The sequence below is a fragment of the Xyrauchen texanus genome, chromosome 43, assembly GCF_025860055.1.
Source record: "Xyrauchen texanus isolate HMW12.3.18 chromosome 43, RBS_HiC_50CHRs, whole genome shotgun sequence".
NCBI lineage: Eukaryota > Metazoa > Chordata > Actinopteri > Cypriniformes > Catostomidae > Xyrauchen > Xyrauchen texanus.
The window spans coordinates 20,056,438-20,078,250 of record NC_068318.1 but is presented as its reverse complement, the minus strand read 5'-3'; the positions used below and the strand labels follow the sequence as shown (position 1 = coordinate 20,078,250).

The following is a 21,813-nucleotide window of genomic DNA, read 5'->3' as shown; positions in this document are numbered from 1 at the left end:
AAACCTGCATGCTGTAATGTTTCTCCAACATTAAATACATATACACTATACATAAAAAAGTATCTTTACTGGTTCTTTGTTCGCATAGGCCTTTTTTTTCCTGCCACTGGCACTCATACTGTATATGTATTTATATACTTACCTGCCTGCTGTAATTATAGATTTACTTAAATATACTGTATAACATATGCAATTTGCTCTGGTAATTGTCTGCCAAGAAAATGAATGCAAATGTGATTAGGCTGTATGATTGGATTAAACAGTATGGCACAAATATCTCTGAACATGAATGGAATTAGAACAGTGCTTTATTGCCACTCTGGAGTGCAGCAGCTTTGGGGTTTAGAGCTGAATGCAGGATTTCTGCTAGCCTGCTTTTCTTGGCAAATACTGAGTTTGTCTTGGATTGGGGAGATGACCATCAGAAAATCAATGAACCGTACTGCAATCTATGAGTGGTATTCATTTCCATAATCACACACAGACTTTTAATGAGGATCGGTGAAAGATTTTGTGGCCCTCTTCTCTCTCTCTCATCTCCTTATGTACACATACATTCAGCCTCCAACAAACATTTTTACTTCACATTGAAATGGTTTGCAGTTTAGTAGATTAGTAGAATTAAACAAACAATTCAGTTCAGTGTGAATCCCAGCAATCTGTGGACCCTCTTCAATCACCCCATGTGTTCTGTTTCCTCTCACATGTTGTTGGTGCTCATGTTCATGTTTATTTGGGCATGGTGTTCTGTTTTACAAAGATTAAACATCTAAGCCATTTAACTTTTTAAATAATGATGAATATGTTGATTAATAAATCATTATGCTGATTATTGATTAAAGATGTGTGTGTGTGTGTGTGAGAGAGAAGAGAGAGAGAGAGAGAGAGTGCACATGTTCTGCATTGTGGCTGAATTATTGATTTTTTTTGACAAATTAAAAAATGCTCTGTGTTGTAGTCTCGCCTATTTATTTCCTATGGTCGGTCAAATCTGACCGCGAACAATACAAAATGTCCTTTTTTTTCACGTGGCCTAAACTCTTCAAATCCAATCAAATTTTCTTGTGTGTTCAGATGGAAAATGCAGGAAAAATAACCAAACCTTGAGACACCTCAAGTATACCATTTTTATTCAAGAAACAAAACTGATTATATCTTGGCATGGCGTCTGAGTGATTCCATGATTTCAGTGCCGTTTGCGTCCCACTGACTTTACATATGCCATTATGCATCTTATGTATATTTAAACTCCATTTTACAATTAAGGTAATTGACCTTCATGACAACATACACTGCGTGCACAATTATTATGCAAGTGAGTATTCTGATCTTATTATTATTTCCATGCACATTTTCCAACTCCAAACCATATAAACTTATATGGTTTGGAGTTCCCTTATTGGATTCAATCATTTTCAGGTGGTATGTATTTGTGTATTGAGGGAGGGTGTGGTGAAAGTGACTAACACCTTATATCAAGGTATTTATACCTATTAGGCAGCTTCATTACCACAGGTAAAATGGGGCAAAAAAGAGATTTGACACTGAAAAGTCAAAACTGGAGTGCAAAAAACGCATGGAGAAGAAAAGGTGCAAATGAACTGCAAAAGACTTATTACTTATTAAAGAATTATATGTGAAGCTACCAAGAACCCATTATCCTCCAGTGCCAGCATATTCCAGATCTGCAACCTAACTGGAGTGTCCAGAAGTTCAAGGTGTCAAGTGCTCAGAGACATGGCCACCACTGAATAAGATTCACATGTTGAAGCATAACGATTGAGCAAAGAAATACATGAAGACAGATTTTTCAAAGGTTTTATGGGCAGATGAAATGAGAGAGACTCTTGATGGACCAGATGGATGGGCCCGTGGCTGGATCACTAATGGACACAGGGGACCACTTCGAGTCAGGTGCCAGCAAGGTGGAGGAGGGGTACTGTTATGGGCTGCTATCATTAAGGAAAAGGTAGTTGGACCTTTTCGAGTTGAAGATGGACTGAAACTCAACTCTCAAACCTACTGCCAGTTTCTGGAAAGAACTTTCTTCAAGCAGTGGCACATGAAGAAGTCCTCGGCATTCAAGACGGCCATGATCTTTATGCAAGACATTGCCCATCACACGCATCCAAGAACTCCACTGATTGGCTATCCAGCAAAGGCCTCAAAGATGTTATTGAAAAGAAGGGTGGCTTATTTATTTATTTATAAGGCTGTTATTTTTGTAATTTTGTTGCTTAATAATTGTGCACACTTATATATTCCCCTGAGAATGACAAAACTCACTTTATCTTTCAAAACCATTCAGGTTTGAGGTTCAATAACATTTTGGATTGACTGAGATCATCGTGTTTGTTCAACAATAAAATGAATCCTGAGGAATACAATTGTCCTAATAATTGTGCACACAGTGTACATGTAAATGTAATTTTTAAAAAAATGTTTATTAAAATTTCTTTTTTTATTTATTCTTATATCCCTCCCCTCTGGGACTATACTTTAATTGGAAAAATAAACATTAGAGTACTTAAAAAATATGATACTTTTGTATTTTTTTGTAGATTTATAATTAATGCTGAAAACACATTTGGTCATGAGTAATTTATTATTAGTGAGAAAAATAAAAAATACATTTTAGTTGTGTCCTGTATTGCAAATTAAATGCTAAAAACTCAACCCTATTACTCATTCAATAATAACAGCAGGGCGGGTGTGGCAATCGGGAAGATCGGGAGAATTCTCGCTAGGCCTGTCAAAATTGGGCCGGTTAGGTTGTTGATTGACAAACTTTCATCATATATTGCATAAAAATTGCCAACAGTCCGTGTATCCGGTATTTAAAGGATCAGAATTGCGTTCCGTATTCACTTGACAGCGCAGGAAGGATCACGGAAGATTCATCAAGAACAGATATGCTACTAATAGCTGAATGGATGAAAGTGCTTCAGGTACAAGATCATCAGGGCTGGACTGGTAATCTGGCATACCAGGCATTTTCCTGGTGGGTTGACGCACTTTTGGGCCTATCAGGGGCGTAATGGCCATCGGGAGAACTGAGGTGGCCGGTGGTTCGGTCGAATGGGCCGCGATAAGCAACAATGAGCCGCTGCGCTATGCAGAACGGACCACAAAACGGCGCAGCGAAATGCAGAAAAGGACAGTGAACACCCCCACCCCCCAGTCCCCAGATTTTTCTTCCCAATCTAGCCCTGAAGATCATCACAAGTTTAATACTCACGGCAGTCTCACAATCTCAATCAATTAATCTGTGAAATCCTCTTCCCTAGCAGTGCAGAATGATAATAGCAATATATTTTTTGTCACAAAATATTTAAAGTAAATGAAAATAATGGGATTTTACAGCTCTCAAAAGATTAAACTCAATGAAACAAACTGCACAGAGAGTCTTAAATGTTGTATCATGCGATAAAACCCTCTTAAAGAGACAGTAAATATAAAAAAATGTAAAAACAATCACTCAACCTTCATTGTTTCACTGGATCTGTTGCTATTTTAATGATCTATAATAGCACATCTTGAAAGGGTTATAAACAGTTACAGTTCTACAATGTTTTGATGTGCCTAGATAGTCTTTCAAATAAACTTAATTCCTCTCATCGTTTACTCACCCTCATTCCATCCCAGATGTGTATGACTTTCTTTCTTCTGCAGAACACAAATTAAGCTTTTTAGAAGAATTGCTCAATTCTTTTGGTCCTTTAAATACAAGTGAATGGTGATCAGAACTCAGAAGGTACAAAAATCACATAAATGCAGCATAAAAGTAATCCATTCAACTCCAGTGTGTTAATCTATGTCTTCAGAAGTGATATGATAGGTGTGTGTGAGAAGCAAATCAATATTTAAGTCCTTTTTTTACTTAAAATTCTCCTCCCTGCCCAGTTGGGGGTGATATGCATATGTAAATCACCAACCATGAAGAACTCTAAAGAGAGAAGAGCGCTGAAAATGAAAGTGGCGATTTGGTGGAAAAAATGATCAATTATTGATCTGTTTCTCACCACTTTTCATTTACTTACATTAAATGGACCAACAGAGCTGAGATATTCTTCTAAACATCTTCATTCATGTTCTGCAGAAGAAAGTCATACACAGCTGGGATGCATGAGGGTGAGGAAATTATCAAATATCCCTCTAACTCACTTATTTTGACAACACATAAAATTAAGTCTTATGACAAAGTGAAAATCTTAGTGAATGCCGTATGTGGTATAATGACATGGAGAGCTTAAATAATTTTCAAGTAATTGCATATCTTGTATATTTTTGCTGTGATCTTGTTTTATTGTTATCATCTTCACCCCCAATCCCCCTTTTGGATGTGGGCTAACTTGGACATGACATCCCGGGCTGAATATAAATCCCACTCCGGCCCTGAGTAACAGTATAAAAAACTCCATAAGAATTTCTAAATTTGCCCCAAGAAGATAGAGAGTGTGAAAAAGAGGGGCAAAGTCAGAGAACACAAACAGTAAATTGTGTGAATAGAGACCAAGTCTTACTCTGTTCAACCCTGTTACCCAATATACAGCCCTGTTACATGACATTCAACCCTGTTACCCAATATTCAACCCTGTTACATGACATTCAACCCTATTGCCCAATATTCAACCCTGTTACATGACATTCAACCCTGTTACATGACATTTAACCCCATTACCCAATAAGCAACCCTGTTACCCAATATACAAACCTGTTACATGACATTCAACCCTGTCACGCAACATTCAAGCCTGTTACCCAATATTCAACCCTGTTACCCAATATTCAACCCTGTTATTCAACATTCAATCCTGTTACGCAACATTCAGCCCTGTTACATGACATTCAACCCTTTTGCCCAATATTCAACCCTTTTACATGACATTCAACCCTGTTACGCAACATTCAACCCTGTTACCCAATATTCAACCCTTTTACATGACATTCAACCCGTTTACCCAATATTCAACCCTTTTACATCACATTCAACCCTTTTACCCAATATACAGCCCTGTTACATGACATTCAAGCCTGTTACCCAATATTCAACCCTGATACCCGATATTCAACCCTGCTACGCAACATTCAGCCCTGTTACCAAATATTCAACCCTTTTACATGACATTCAGCCCTGTTACCCAATATACAAACCTGTTACATGACATTCAACCCTGTCATGCAACATTCAAGCCTGTTACCCAATATTCAACCCTGTTATTCAACATTCAACCCTTTTACCCAATATACAGCCCTGTTACATGACATTCAAGCCTGTTACCCAATATTCAACCCTGATACCCGATATTCAACCCTGTTACGCAACATTCAACCCTGTTACCCAATAGTCAACCCTTTTACATGACATTCAACCCGTTTACCCAATATTCAACCCTGTTACCCAATATTCAACCCTTTTACATCACATTCAACCCTTTTACCCAATATACAGCCCTGTTACATTACATTCAAGCCTGTTACCCAATATTCAACCCTGATACCCGATATTCAACCCTGCTACGCAACATTCAGCCCTGTTACCAAATATTCAACCCTTTTACATGACATTCAGCCCTGTTACCAAATATTCAACCCTTTTACATGACATTCAACCCTGTTACCCAATATTCAACCCTGTTTCGCAACATTCAACCCTGTTACCCAATATTCAACCCTGTTACCCAATATTCAACCCTGTTTCGCAACATTCAACCCTGTTACCCAATATTCAACCCTGTTACCCAATATTCAACCCTGTTATGCAACATTCAACCCTGTTGCCCAACATTCAACGCTGTTACCCAATATTCAACCCTGTTACTTCATTGTTTCATCACAAAATGAAAAATAAATCACTCATGTTTTCACATTTGACCAATATTATTTTCACTACTTTAATAAATAAAATTATGGAAAAATTTGACAGAAATTGTCTTGCAGGCTCCATGAAAAGGACAAAACTAGCTTTGTTATTTAAGTGAAATACAAATTGCATGAAAATGGTCATTCTTTTTTAACAAATGTAAATTCATTTCATAAAAAGTAAAGTTTATGGGGGTGAAAATATGTACTTTATTTTAAATACATTGAAAAAAATATATTTAAACAACTGAACAAATCTTAGACACAAGGTTGAGAAACATGCAGCCATTGTCCACAAAAAACACTTAAAATAAAATGTAATAAAATAAAATATTATGTCCTTTAGAATAGTTAAAAGCCTGTTTTCTTAAATTAAATGTTGATAATTTACAGAAAGGTCTACATGAGACACAATCATGGAATCACCCATCTAAAAACGTGACACTACTGCAAGAGACGCAGAAAAATTCAAGACACGGTCCAACAGTCGTCCGTTTAGCCCAAGTTTGCCTAGAAAATCATTAGAAATGTATAGAAAACCTTATTTATGGGATATTGCTTTATTATCTATAATACACAATCTTTAATAACAAGTAGCCTATTGATAAATCAAGTTTTGAGCCTCACAGTAGGAAAGCAGAGAATTAAATAGTCTGCTTCAGATTTTCACTGCTGTTGTGGAAAGATTCAAGTAAATTTTGTATTACAACGTGTTGTTTAAATTCCATCCAGCAGGGCCACAACTCTTCTTCATTGAGCGCTCCCAGTGCTTTTTCTGATCCACACGGACAAACAAGCCAGGAGACAGAAAGATGGAGGTGTGTTTGTCCTTCAGCTCCATTTCTCTGTCTTCCACCTTCTCATTATTACAGCATATTACTTCCCTTCATCTCTCTTCCCTCTGTTTGCAGCTCTCTCTCAGTGTCTCTCTCATGTTTCTTCTTTTAACTTGTGGTGACATTGCTGTGGAAAGACGCTCTCTTGCTCTGAGGGGCTGTTTGTATTTAGAGTGCCAGTGTCTTCATCTTCTATTGAACGTTACGCTCTCTCTTTCAGTATGTCTAGGGTTGAAGCCAAATGTTGGTTGTTTGTTTTTGCCTGTGATTTTCTCTGAAGAGAACTTGTGTTTCAAGCAGTGCATCTTTCTGAAGCAGGCAAGATTTGGCAAGGAAGTGCTGCACACCAGATTCCAACTCAACTTGATAACCACTTGTCAATGAAAACCTTAGAATTCTGATCTGCAAATATCAAAATAATAGCAGGAAATTGTACAGAGACCAAACTTGACATCAATTGATGTATACGTGTGTACAAGAGATGTACAGTACCAGTCAAAAATTTTGAGAATATTTTTTGTTTCACAAGACTGTTAGTACATGTATATAAAAGACAAAAGCATATGGGATACAGAAGAGTTGAGTAAACAGTTGGAACAGTGCAGAGATTGTTGCAGCAGTCAAGCGTGAACATATTTATTAGGCATAAACATGTTTATTTTAGACAAATATGTATATAGTCCTTAAGGAGGCTAAACTTCTGTTCATTTATTACTCAGCCTTCAGCATGGGGTAATTCTTCCTGCCAATTTAGGATGGCATTTCCACCTGCCTGCATCTCTCTCTCACTGTGTCTTTTCCCCCCCTCTGCTGACGATGTGAAATGTCAAACAGGAGTAGTTAATGACTAGGAAACATTCTGTTCTCTTTTATTTTTTATTTCTCAGCTGTCTGACACCCTTCTTTATCTCCCCCTATCTGTCTCAATCTGTCTCTTTCTGTGACTATTATGAAGCCATTACAGTTTGATAATCTGAATGTGACAGGAAACCTCTGCTTAGTTACTGTTGTGTGAGCTACTGACTAGGGCTGGGTATTGATAAAGATTTCCAGATCCGATTAGACTCCGATTCACAAGCTCTCGATTCGATATCCTTTCAAATGGGTATATTTCAGTAACATGAATTATCTCCCTTTTGCTTACATATGAAATAAATTATCTCCAAGATAATGCTGTTAGTTAAACAGGGGACCTTCTGACTAGGTACATTCCGAAACTATTCATTTTACTATTAATATTTCTATTAGTTTTTCATCATTTTGGTCACATAAAAAAAAAGAACAAATCCTTGTATTCAATCAATGCATATTATATTATATATCATACAATATATATATGTACTGTTTATTTTTGTCATATTTTCATCAACACATCATTTTAATTCAATTTTAATTTTGACATGGCATCTCTCATTTTGGTTATTTTTTCAAGCACTTTTGAAGTACCACATTCTGAACTCAGTTCATGTCCAATGCTCTAAGGCCATTACAGCAGGCTCCATCTATGAGACTATTGACGGCAGTAACATTGAGATTGGATGTGATGGTGAGAGCCTTACAGTTAATGGCATCAAGATGGTGCTGAAGAAGGACATTGTCACCGACTGAGGTACGTTTTAGACTTCTTTACCTGCCCTATATATATTCAACCTTTTAAGTTTTTTTTTTTTTTTTTTTTGTAATCCAAATGATAAAAATGTAATTAATTTTGTACATTATATACTCTAACAAAAGTAGAGTTTTGGAAACTAGAGCATCACTGACATTTCTTAGTTCTAAACATTTCCTCTGTGCTGTGCATAACGTATAATGCTTTAACTGAAACAGTTTCATCCTTCCTGTAGCCAAGCAGGCAATGGAGCTTGTGGGACCATCTCAGAACATCTTCAGTGACATGGTGTCTGAGCTCGGCCTCTCTGCCACCTTGAAGCCTAAAACTGAATACACTGTTCTTGCTCCCTTAAACGGAGCCTTCTCTGGTGAGTCTAACTGCTTGAAGACTCAATAAGCAACACACAGGAAGTCTATGCAAAGATTGCTGTGAATAATTTACTTTAGGTCTGTTTTTCATTTCAGTCTTTTCACTTTTTACATTTTTAATGTTGCAGAATAATATGTACAGCAAACTGTTTATATATTATTCAAAGGCAAATGTTGCATGGATCTTGTCTTTGGGCATGCATTACATGGAACAACTTTTAACACACAGTTAAGTGATCTCACTGTGAATACTTCACCACTATACTACACAACCACTGGTGAGTGATTTCTAAACATTAACCTGCCAGTTGCTAAATATATACATTTTAATCACGTAGTGCGTAATGGTTGCAAATGTGAGTGATTTCCTCTCATTGTAGTAGAAGGTTGCACAAAAGATTGATCTTTGGATATTAGAATGGATATCGAGATCATTCAAATGAAGATTGCGAATTTGCGATGCATCAGAAAAATCTATATTTTTACCCACCTATACTGACAGTGTCAGTTTTTTAAAGTCCAGAGTGTGACAGAATTAGTTTTCAAATAAATAATGGGGCTCTAAAGAAATCTGAGACATACGTGCATTAGTTTGGACTTCCTTTTTTTTTAGCAGTGACCAAAGCTACTTTGCAAATATAGATAGTTACTTAGTAAGTTTCTTAGTAAATTGTAGACCAATTTATTGGCGAATACTTGGCCGTGTTGAGGATTATCAGTTGATTAACAGAAGTTTTAGCATTTTCTTGTGCCACCTACAAAATTTACAGAAATAAATATTAATTTCTACAATTGCTTTCTACTTAGGTCTCCTAAGCAACCAAATTGGCCCAGTTGCTAGGGAGGGTAGAGTCACTCGGGATAACCTTTTCGTGGTCGCGATTAGTGGTTCTCCCTGTTAATGGGGCACGTGGTAAGTTGTGCGTGGATCGCGGATAGTAGCATGAGCCTCCACATGCGGAGTCTTAGCGGTGTCATGCACGACGAGCCATGTGATGCACGGATTGACGGTCTCAGGAGCGAAGGCAACTGAAAATTGTCCTCCGCCACCCGGATTGAGCTGAGTAACCGCTCCACCATGAGGGCATTCCAAATTTGGAGAAAAGGGAACAAAACCAAAAAAAATATTACAAGGTGTAGTGCTGAATTTTGACTCCCTAGTATCCTTATGTTTCGGCATAGTTGTAGGGATAGCCTTTAGGGTAAGGAACCAATGAGGTTAGGGTTAAGGGTGGGTTTTAGGGATATCAGGGTTACTGACCAGAAGGTTGGGGGTTCAAGTCCCAGCACCATCAAGATGCCACTGTTGGGCCCTTGAGCAAGGCACTTAACTCCAGGTTGCTCTGGGGGGATTGTCCCTGTAATAAGTGCACTGCAAGTCGCTTTGGATAAAATGTCTGCCAAATGCATAAATGTAAATGTATTTTACATTAAAAAAAAAAGTATATACCTATTCTATATTTGAACTTTGCACATATATAAGTGTTAAAACTATAAAACATACAAAATACAACATCATCCCTGTGTAATAGGTTGTTTGAATGATGGCAGGGTCTAGTGATGCTTTGATGCTTCTGGAGTGCTTCGGCAGCATCAAATGACCTGACGCGTATCAGGTAATGATGGAGCTGTAGACATGGGCAGCATAACAATCTCTCTCCCTCGCTCTCTCTCTCTTTTCTACCTTGCGGCCCTGTGATAAATTATATATAGGATTCAGTCTGGCTGTACATTGACTTTGAATGAAAGTGTAGGCCCTGCTGTGTTCTCAAATAAGTGTATTTGTTTATGATTGTGCCTATGTGTGTGTGATGATCTGTACCTTGCTGCACGCTAATGACAACATGCCTTATAAGGTAGTTGCCTAAGTAGGTAATAGTCAGCAGGGCAGCTCACTAGGATTTGGACTAGAGCTTTTGTCTGCTAGCCTGACTGTAATTGTAATTCTACTAGTACACGAACATCCCAATTCACAATGTTTGCATGGCAGGAGAGCAGAGGATTACATTTTGTTCTTAGCCAAAGTAAAAGTGCTGAAAGATTTTGTGCCATCTACATCCTAGAAAGTTCTTCATTGCTCCTGTGTTTCCTGTGTAAAATGGTCTGAGGAGATGACCTTCATGACAAATGTGAACTCTTGGCTTGTTGTTGATTAGTTTTGTAAAATGGCAGGCAAAACTGCTAAAAATACATAGATTTGCCCCTTGAAGGTCTCTGCGTTGTTCTGTCTTTTCTGAGCACTGAAGTAAAGCAATTATTGTTAATAATTTGCACTTTACAAATTCATCCCGTTATTAATTTTATCTGACTCCAATTTTATATTAATCTGACTCCAATTTTAAGTTGACCTCTGATTTAGATTAAAGCTCTAAATTCTTTCTGATTATTCTTTTATTTTAATCATTTAAGTTATTGATTACTCTGAATCCTCTTCTATTCATTTACCTTTTGATCAGTTTCTAATGAGATTCAAACTGATAGTCTTTAAGTGGCTTCCTCCTACATTAAAGCTTCAGTTATGATAGAAATGATTCTTCAAATGGGATTCTCCTGCTCGGTTCCTCCAGAGCGGTTTCATCCTATTTTAAAGACCCAGTATTGATATAAATGATTTCAGAGGAATACAGAATAAATCAAAAAGTAACAATTTATTTGCCAGGTAGGATTTAAAACACAAGTTAAAGAAGCAAGTCAAAGAACATACCTGGCAGTTGAGAAAAGTACATGTAATTGCAAAGCATGGGAAATCTGAATGCAGATTCCTATTATTACAGTTACACACATTGAGGTGTGGGATCATCTGACTACAGAGAACCTTGAGCTCTGGGCCAGCCTTCCTTAAATATCCAGACAGAATACACATTGTGTACCAAATGGTATTATCCTTTGTTCAATGAGAATTTGGGGGTGAAAGGGTTCTTGGCTTTCTGGTGTTAAACATTCAAGGAGGGGGATAGGCCTCCAGAATTATTCAGTATTTGGCATAGACCTTATAACTTTGTTGTCATTAAGTTTTATAAAGCTGGGGACAAAACACTATACCAGACGCACCGAGACATTTTAAATGATACCAAACATGTTACAAAAGTTACATTATTTGTATACATCAGATATGGTACATACAGATCTTAGGTGAGTTTGGGGTGATTCTGGGCTTAAAGGGAATGGATGAGGAGGGAGGAGAGGGAGAGAATGGGACAGATGTGGAAGGGCGACAATGAGGTGTGATTTTTCAGTCTTCGCTCAGTGGGGTGTGGTGCCTCAGGAAGCATTTGCTATTTGCCTTTGAATGCAAACACATTGGCACCCCGCCTTACAGTCCGCTCTCTGGCCAAGTGGGAAACTCAATAGTTTCTGCGTGGTCACTATTAGGCGTTCAAGGTGCCAAGTCCATTTTGTCGCTTTGTATGCATCTGCAGAATACCTAGTCCCACCAGATACATGTAGCAGGTGGATAATTGGGTTTGTCCCTGTGTGTCTGTTTGAGGTTAGCACATGTGTTCAGTTCATCGAATCCATCAAGGCTTTTTTTGGCTTGTTCAGTGGACATGTCATTCCATCATGGAGCTTCTGGTGGTACCTTCCCTTTGATGATGATCTGACTCTTAGAAGAACTCTGCCACCTCCAGTGGTGGTCTTCTGGGCCAACCTCAATTAGGTGAAGGAGTTCTCACTGGTAATGCATAAGCACCTGAACAGCATCTTAAATGACCATATAAAGACTGTACATTTATGAGTTTAGTGTCGTTAGGAGAAAAGGTTATAAGGTGTTACATGTACAAACAACATAATGGTGAGTTTCATGACAGCAAGTGCGACTGGTATATTGTTTCTCAGTACCCTTCAAGGTCATATACCCAATAATGTGATCCCATTTGATGATCTGATCATTCACTATTCCACCAATAGCGTGTACAGTAGTGGAATTTGGAAATACTTGGTCTGGATGGATTAAAGGAAAGGTGACAAAAAACCCATGGCAACCAGTACATTCATCACCAATATTCATTATTGCCATGGATATTTGGTCTGAATAAATTACAGGAAACATACCACAGAGTCAGTATAACTAGTATCTTCTCCAGTGGTATGCGTCATTTTGCATATAGTAATAATAATTATTCTATGAGTGTAGAATCACAGGTATAGATATATATATAATAATCACAGTGCTAATTCAAAATTATCCAATGTGATTGATTTGCTGGCTAAGTCAAAATCGATGATACATGTCTATATTCAAAGTGGGTTGTGGATTGATTGAAGTGTCTGCACAATTTTTTATTTAATTTGATGCAGGCAGAAATGTAGAAATTTGGGTGGCAAGTTTGTTTGCAATTTGTAATTAAATCATCGATGTGTGACTGTAGCCATGCAAATGTCCCATGCATATTACAGTATTTCAAATAAGTTGTTGGGAAGTTGTAAATAGTGCCTGTTTTATGGAAACAGGTTTGTAATGTCCTATATGTGAGAGCTATGTGTATGTGAGAGGCAGGCCAGATCTTCAGTGGATTAGTACTTTCAGAATCTAGGCCATTATTTTGTTCCATGATGTGTAGTGATAAAAGTGTGTGTTCTATGTTTAGGAGATGGGTGGAATCTGTTCTAGAACAATTTGGTGTTGCAAAATTGTGGTTCCGGGGCTAAACCGGGAGGCCATATAGCTATTTTTGTTTGTGTAGTGCTGTGAGGTGTGAAAGGCCTCTTTGAGTATTTCCACACCCATCTCCATCATGGCCAAATTGTTGTCCTGTCTTGAAGCAGGGGATCAGAAACCTTTTTGCATCTGTCCCTCACGAGATTGTAACCTGAAATAGACAGAGAAAACAGTTAATGTTGAACCTTTAATTAATTTGCATTTAGACATGTGGTTCTTTCTTTATTTTCCTCTGATGGTCAAAGCCAAACTGTTACGGACAGCGTTTAGTCTCATACTGCATGGTCTGTGTCATCAGGGGAAATAAGCATTTTGCTTTACAAAAACATATACCATTGTAATGTCTAATGCAAATTTAATTTCAGAGATCAAATTAGACTGAGCATCTTTGGTGATATTTTAGTGTAGTTTTGAAGTGTGTAGCACCTTAAGCTGCAGTTCATCTTTTTTGGTGATGTGTTTTCTGCTTAGCATTTTTTTAAGGATGCTATTCACATGTTTGATCATCTATGATCTATGATCTCTGTGGTCTGTCAGGTTTGTAAGGGTTAGAATTTTGCACACACATTTTTCATTACTTGCCCAGTGAAATGGGTTCCTTGATCAGACTCGATTTAGATGGGCGCAACCCCAAGTGGAATGATTTGGTTGGCCATCACCCGTGCCACAGTGTTTGCAGTGTTATTGCGGGTGATAATTGCTTCCAAACACTTGAGAATATATCAATGATCACCAGGCAATAACGATATCCCCCTTTGGCACTGGGGAGTGTACCAATGAAATCCAACTGTAAGGATTCCCAGGGTCCCTTGGATGGGTCTGACCTGCGTAGATTAGGGCTTCCGGGTTTACCCTGATTCACTGTTTCACAAACTATGCATGTACTACACCACCTGTCGACATCAGAAGTCATTCCTGACCACCAAAATGGTGTTTGTATCAATTGCTGTGTTTTAACAGCAGATATATGGGCATATTCATGGTACAGTTTGATTATGGGTTTTTAAGAACTTTTGGAACCACATATTTCCCATCTCTGAGTATTATGTCTTCTGCGACAGTGACTAACTGATCCTGCTGTAAGTGCGGTGCAATCTCCCCAAGCTGACCACAAATCTTTCTGATATTGTTTCAGGTCGATGCGGGTGATTTGGGCCGCACTCACAGCAGGGGCAGGTAGTATGTCTGGTTGCCACTCATCTCCTTTCGTGGCTGTGATTTTGGCTAATTTATCAGCAATGTTGTTGTTTTGCTCGCGTTCGTTGGGGTTCCTGTTTATGTGTGTGGCAATGATGTTGTCAACCACATAGTCAGCTACTCTGTCTGCACCCAGTAGGGGGCCGAGTGTATCTTCCACAGTTGTGTGGAAGATTGCAGGAGCTGTTGTGAGGGCCTTTTGGCATCCTTTCCCAAGTATACCAAGTTTGATTTACAGTAAAGGCTAATTTCCACTGGTCGTCACGCTTAACCTTGATAGACCAGAAGCCATTCTTGATGTCTAAGATTGTAAACCAAGAGGCTTTTGTTGAAATTTGTGATAATAGGGTAGAAGGATTTGCCACTATTGCAGTCGCTTTAGGCAGGACTTGATTCAGACGCTGATAGTCTATACAAAGTTGCCATTTTCCGTTTGATTTTGGTACTGGAAGACCCGGAGAGTTGGCAGATGAACTGCACTGTCGAACTACACCTCTTTTTTCAAGCTGTTGGACTCTCTCACGAACAGCAGCCTCCGCCTCTGGCTTAATGTGGTATTGCTCTTGTGGGGAGGTGGCTCCCCTCAATGCATACTTCAAAATCAATGAGGCCACGGGCGTGTTCGTGATTGGCCCAAACATTGCTATATTTATCCATTAGCAGTTGCATGGGGTCCGTTCTGGAAATGGACATAATGCTTTCCTTGTCTCGTGAAAAAATGTTTTCATGGCTTTATTTGTTCGCAGTTCGATTTGTTTTTCAAGGCAGCGAACAAAAAAGCCATGTTTTTTCATGATGTCCATTCCCAACACGGTTCCCTCACTGCTGTCTGGTAAATACCAAAAGGCTCTTCTACCATTATTATGACTAAGTCGAGTTGAACTGGTTGTTTTTGGTCGCGATCATTAGTGTGTCGCCTATGCCTCTAATTTGTATGTTTTGATTTGTTAGAGGTAAAGGAATGTTTGTGTAGGAGCATGCAGTGCCGGTATCGATAAGTATGTTGGCTAACCGGCCTCCAATGTTAGCCCTTAATTTGATACGGTTGCCGCTGTTGATAATACTCCCTATTTCATTGGAGGCCACGCATCCCTATTGTATGTTATATTTCGACAGTAATAATTCGAGTTCAGCTTGAAATTCGGTGTTTTGTTGTTTTTGTCCCTGTTGTTGTTCCTCCATTTGTCGGGGAGCACTTGTGTTGTTTTGCGTACTCAAGGTATCTAAACGTTTGAGAATTTCAGTGTCGGTTTTGGAGGGTGCTCCCTTTCTTTCACACTCAGCTTTTAACTGATAACAGTCCCGTATGTTATGACCTTTTCTTCTGCAATAATCGCATCGATGTTGGGTGTAATTAAATGTTTTCGTTTTTTCAGCACCCTTGCCCTCTGTCACCCACTGGGTTGCTGCAACATGACGCGATTTAGACTGATTGTGTCTATTTTCGATTTTAGATGCCCAGTCTACCACTGCCCTGTACGTGTTTTCAGCTGGGTCAGCACCACTCAAAAGAGCTTGTTGAACAGCGGGCCCTGCATTATTTTTTAGGAACTGAAGTAAAACTTCATGATCCCTATCTGCGGTTTCTAGGCCGGAGTATTCTTTGTACGATTCCCACAAACGCTCTGCATAACTTTCGAATGGTTCTTTATTTGATTGTTTAATGTTAACAATTTTGCTCCATTCTGCATGGCTGGGTCCTCTCAGATCTAGCAGTGTTTGTTTTAGTCTTTCGTACACTTCTGTGTTGGTTTCACGATCGCGTCTATTTATAATGCGTCCCGATTTCATTTCCTCATTCATTTTTGGTCTGAGTTCGTTCGGAATAGTTAAGAGAGCAATTTGCCATACGTCTCTGATCTCTAGATTGTAAACATTGGCCTGTAACATTAAGGTGTCCCAGTAAGGCTGGAATGGACCTCTTCTTGGCATCATGCCAATTATTTCTTTGTGTGAGCTGCATTCCTCACACGTTAAAGGACGACTGATAGTTGTGATGTCATCTTTCGCATTTGTTATTGTCTTAAGGACTGCGACTTGAACAGATTTTTTCGGAACATCGCTAGCTTTTTTCCGCGTCATAACCGGGCTGTGTTCTTTTGTCCACAGAGAGGGACTATCCCCATGGGCTCGGTTACGAGCCTCTCTTGTGTGTTTTGCGTAAGCTAATGTTACCGCATCATCGTCGTCACTATCCTGTTTTCTTTCCGCATTAAAAGGTGAATTTATGGCTGCTTCTTTTATAGCTGATATGGGGAAGCCTGCGTTATCACAACACTCTTCTAAGGCGGATGCATAATTTCGACCTGATCGAAGTTTTTGTTGGAGATCATTGATCTGTGCTTCCAACGCATCTACCCGTCTTGCCCAGCTTTGCTTTTTATACACAAATGTGTCGACTTGAGCCCTCAACTTTTTAATTCTTCCGAACGCGATTTCTCTATATCTTTAATGTTTACTATAATTTGCTCCTTTTTCGCCATGGTGTCGATGTCGTTACGGCGAAGCAAGTAAACAATAGCGACGGGGTTTTTCGGTATTTAGATTTAGATTCTAGTCTCCGACCCTCCGTAGAGTACCATGATAAGATTTCATCATTACTCCATTTTAAATTTAGTCCTTTCTCGCGTAAACGAAAAAGGAGTTCTTTGAATTTTATGGCCAGAGCTTCCATTACCTCCTCATCTGCTCTGCCTCTATCATGTTCCTGATCCATGTTTTTGACTAATATCTTTAGCCCCACCGGATTTTTTCGGTCTCCGGTCTAACAGTGGGTATTCCGACCCGTTCTATAAATGTGTCTATATGGGATGTGTCTGTGCTTTCCCTCAAAACTTCTAATAGGCAAAAAGAATAGACTTACCAGAGCTGATGTAGACAGAGAAGTAGAAGAAGCTCAAAACTCATCCTCTGTACCAAACAGGTTGTTGCGCTGAAAAGACGTCACTCGCTCGTTGGAGATCACGGAGGCAGGTCACCACTTGTAAAATGGCAGGCAAAACTGCTAAAAATACATAGATTTGCCCCTTGAAGGTCTCTGCGTTGTTCTGTCTTTTCTGAGCACTGAAGTAAAGCAATTATTGTTAATAATTTGCACTTTACAAATTCATCCCGTTATTAATTTTATCTGACTCCAATTTTATATTAATCTGACTCCAATTTTAAGTTGACCTCTGATTTAGATTAAAGCTCTAAATTCTTTCTGATTATTCTTTTATTTTAATCATTTAAGTTATTGATTACTCTGAATCCTCTTCTATTCATTTACCTTTTGATCAGTTTCTAATGAGATTCAAACTGATAGTCTTTAAGTGGCTTCCTCCTACATTAAAGCTTCAGTTATGATAGAAATGATTCTTAAAATGGGATTCTCCTGCTCGGTTCCTCCAGAGCGGTTTCATCTATTTTAAAGACCCAGTATTGATATAAATGATTTCAGAGGAATACAGAATAAATCAAAAAGTAACAATTTATTTGCCAGGTAGGATTTAAAACACAAGTTAAAGAAGCAAGTCAAAGAACATACCTGGCAGTTGAGAAAAGTACATGTAATTGCAAAGCATGGGAAATCTGAATGCAGATTCCTATTATTACAGTTACACACATTGAGGTGTGGGATCATCTGACTACAGAGAACCTTGAGCTCTGGGCCAGCCTTCCTTAAATATCCAGACAGAATACACATTGTGTACCAAATGGTATTATCCTTTGTTCAATGAGAATTTGGGGGTGAAAGGGTTCTTGGCTTTCTGGTGTTAAACATTCAAGGAGGGGATAGGCCTCCAGAATTATTCAGTATTTGGCATAGACCTTATAACTTTGTTGTCATTAAGTTTTATAAAGCTGGGGACAAAACACTATACCAGACGCACCGAGACATTTTAAATGATACCAAACATGTTACAAAAGTTACATTATTTGTATACATCAGATATGGTACATACAGATCTTAGGTGAGTTTGGGGTGATTCTGGGCTTAAAGGGAATGGATGAGGAGGAGGAGAGGGGAGAGAATGGGACAGATGTGGAAGGGCGACAATGAGGTGTGATTTTTCAGTCTTCGCTCAGTGGGGTGTGGTGCCTCAGGAAGCATTTGCTATTTGCCTTTGAATGCAAACACATTGGCACCCCGCCTTACAGTTTCATTTATTGCCCTCCCTTTTCTCCTCTTTCCTTTTCCTTTCCAGTCAGACTCGATTTTGACCTTCCTGTATTACAAGAGAACTATTTACACTTTAATGCTTTTGTTTAAGGGCTGTCTGTCTGGGTTAAAATGTGCAAGCTGCTCATACGTGTTGTCTTCAATACCAGTCAATGCTGTTATGTCAGCTTCTTGGAAACTCATATTGACAACTTAAGCATTTGGGTCACCAGACAAGATTCTGCTGTTCAGGTGGAGTAAGCCATTTTCATGGGTCTGAAAAATGTAATAAGCTTAGTAGTGTGTCCAAATATGAAAATTTGCTAATGCTTTACAATAAGGTTGTATTTGTTCATGTTCACATTTGTTTATTATCAAGATTAATAAATGCTGTGAAAAAATATTGTTCTTTGTTAGTTTGTCACCTAATGCATTAGAAATGTTAAGAAATAGAACCTTACTGTAAAGTGTTACCGAAAATTCTGTCATCATTTACTCAACCTCCAATCCAGACTTTCTTTTATACTTTAGGGTGAATTTTTGAGAATTATCCTGAATGTTCTTTTCCATATACTGTATAAAAAAATTATAATAAAAAAGTACCATACTAAGTAAAAAGATAATGACCGGCCAAGTGTCATATAAATGGTCCAAGCAACTTGTGTGCTAGATTCCTAGATTCTTATCCCACTATAACAGACAGAAATGTAAGTAGTTATTCATTGAAAATCTTAACATGTTATTTTTGTATTCAGATCTTCCATCAAGTCACAGATAACTCCCAAAATTCTGCTTATTTAAAAAAATCTGACAAAGCAAGAAAACCATGTAGATTTGAAATAATCAAGTTATTCTTTGCTTTTTACGTCAAACCGTGAAGAGGCATGAGCACAACATATGCACACGTTGGATAAGCTGGTAAGAACGCAGCTAAAGGTGTTTACATGCAACATAAAATTGGAGTAATGGGCAAAAATCTACCTGTGTCAATTGATTTATACTTAAACTGGAAAGCTGTTTAATGCATTTACATGACCATACATGTTGTCGGCTTATTAAGCATAATCGGTGGACGAATGTGCAATGATTTGTTTATGATTCAGACTAATCCAGTACTTGAGTTCAACTTAACTCAATGGTCCAGTTGCAATGGTTAACAACTAAAGCCAGTGCCGCACTAGCAGATTTTTCCAGTGATTTTCAGGTGTGAGCTTTATTAACATAATTGCTGGCCAGACAGAGAGAGACGAAACGGAGCGTGCATTACACCCTTTCTACACCGGTGGCATCTGTTGACATGGCGTGACACAACGGCTTGAGGCTGTCTACACTGGACGCGTCAACAAGAATGTTCTAAACTGTTTCATTTGTGTATTAGTGCCAGTGCGTGCAGCGAAAAATGGAACGGGACACCCACTTATTGTCACTGTGATGGACATGCCATACCAGACGCTTCCAGTGTAGACAGCATCATTGATTAGTATGGGGTTCTATTACTTTTGAAGTGACGATCACGCCCGGTGTAGACAGGGTATAAGCCTCTGCCAGCAGGAAGTCGTAAATCACTTGACCGTTGGGACTCCCTGCTGAGTTAGTAGTTCCAGTAATTTAAAAAATTATCCAACATGACAGAAAAAATTATTCTGTTGCTGGAACGGGCTCTTGAGTTCTCTTCAAGTGATCAGTGATCAACTTCTTTTACTGAATAACTGACAAGACGTCAAGCTGAACATTTTCATCTGCAATCGAACTCAGCTGCATATCATCACAAATGCTGATTGTAATCCATTGTGATTCTGTCACCAAGCATTTTTTCTGCATTTTTCCCCTACACTGAAATTACTAATTAAATCAGCAGAGAGCAGAAAGCAGAGACACTACAGGTACTCACTGAATGGTGCATAAGGATGTACGTGATCTATGGCAAGCCTCGAGGGGATAAATACACAATCACGCATTTTATCAAGATAAAGTTATTCCGTGAATCATATTCTAAATCACTCTTTTACAATTGATTATGCTCAGTTCCTGTTGTTATTTCGGCAAGCTCCACGTAACAGGGAATCAGAGAGAAAGTGTTGCGGTGAGTTGGTATGTTTGTCACCCATCGCAATTCTTAATCGCCAAGCGTGTCATAGGTCCTACTGAAGAGAGCGAGATCTCAGCAAAACAGATGGCAAGTGTGACACCAGCCAAAATCGAGTTGTTTTGAGTCTACTATTGTGACGTTGGGTAAGCTATTCCTTTAAAGTGTGTTTAAAGAGGCAGTCTGCATGGTTGATTAAGAGATTGCTTTTTTGCTTCTCCAAGCATTTTCAGTATCATGACTCTAATCAGCTGCTTCTGAAAGCTAATTATGGTTGTTTTTACTGATTGTGTGTGTGTGTGTGTGTGTGTGTGTGTGTGTGTGCATAAGGGCTGTTTCTGCCCATGGTGTTTGTTTGTTTAATGTGTGAATAATCTGAGAAAGGTACATGAACATATCGTTCATGTAAACATATGTTTGTGTGTACCTGTGCGTGGGTGTAAATGAGCTGTATACAGTGGGCATCTGAAATTGGTGAAGTTTTCACTTATGCCAGACAGCCGTGTTTGTCAGTATAATGTCTCTAACGCTGTATCATAACTCATTACTGTCGGTGGATTCAGAAAAGCTGTATCATTCTCTGCAGGCAAACTGTATTTCAGAAAAAAAGAAGAGGTAGAAGGAGACGCACGGGGTGGGGGCTAAATTCATTAGTTCTAACGATTTGCCGGTGTTTCCTCCGTTTTCCATGTACTCCTTTTCAAGCAGATGGAGCGAAAACAAACACAATCAGATGGAAATGGATGCAAATGTGTAGTGGCAGAGGAATTGTGCTTAATTTATTAGCAGTGTGTACACGGCCCATGCTTTCTTCATTGAGCTATTAGTGCTGACGAGTTTCAATGAAGGAAATCACCATGTTTATGAAAAATGTACATAATTAATCCTGACATAAATAGATGCTGCCATTATAAAATGCAGTGGGGAGTTGATTCATCTTGGCTGCTTTAAACGAGACAGTGTTGTGTAGCTTGACAGTGAGAATTCAGTTCAAAGCTCTTGTGTGGCGTATAATGTCGGCTGAGGAGCGAGACATCAATTGGCCTTGAAG

General features: G+C 38.7%; 1 long non-coding RNA gene across 1 annotated transcript; it reads right to left on the bottom strand.

The window, feature by feature from the left end:
* Window positions 1–11,307: 11,307 nt before the first annotated feature.
* Window positions 11,308–18,669, bottom strand: LOC127636167 (uncharacterized). Its single transcript, XR_007969557.1, has 2 exons — window positions 17,399–18,669; window positions 11,308–13,489 (listed from the first exon to the last, which is right to left on the bottom strand). It is a non-coding gene; the product is annotated as an uncharacterized LOC127636167 (long non-coding RNA).
* Between the last annotated feature and the right edge of the window lie 3,144 nt (window positions 18,670–21,813).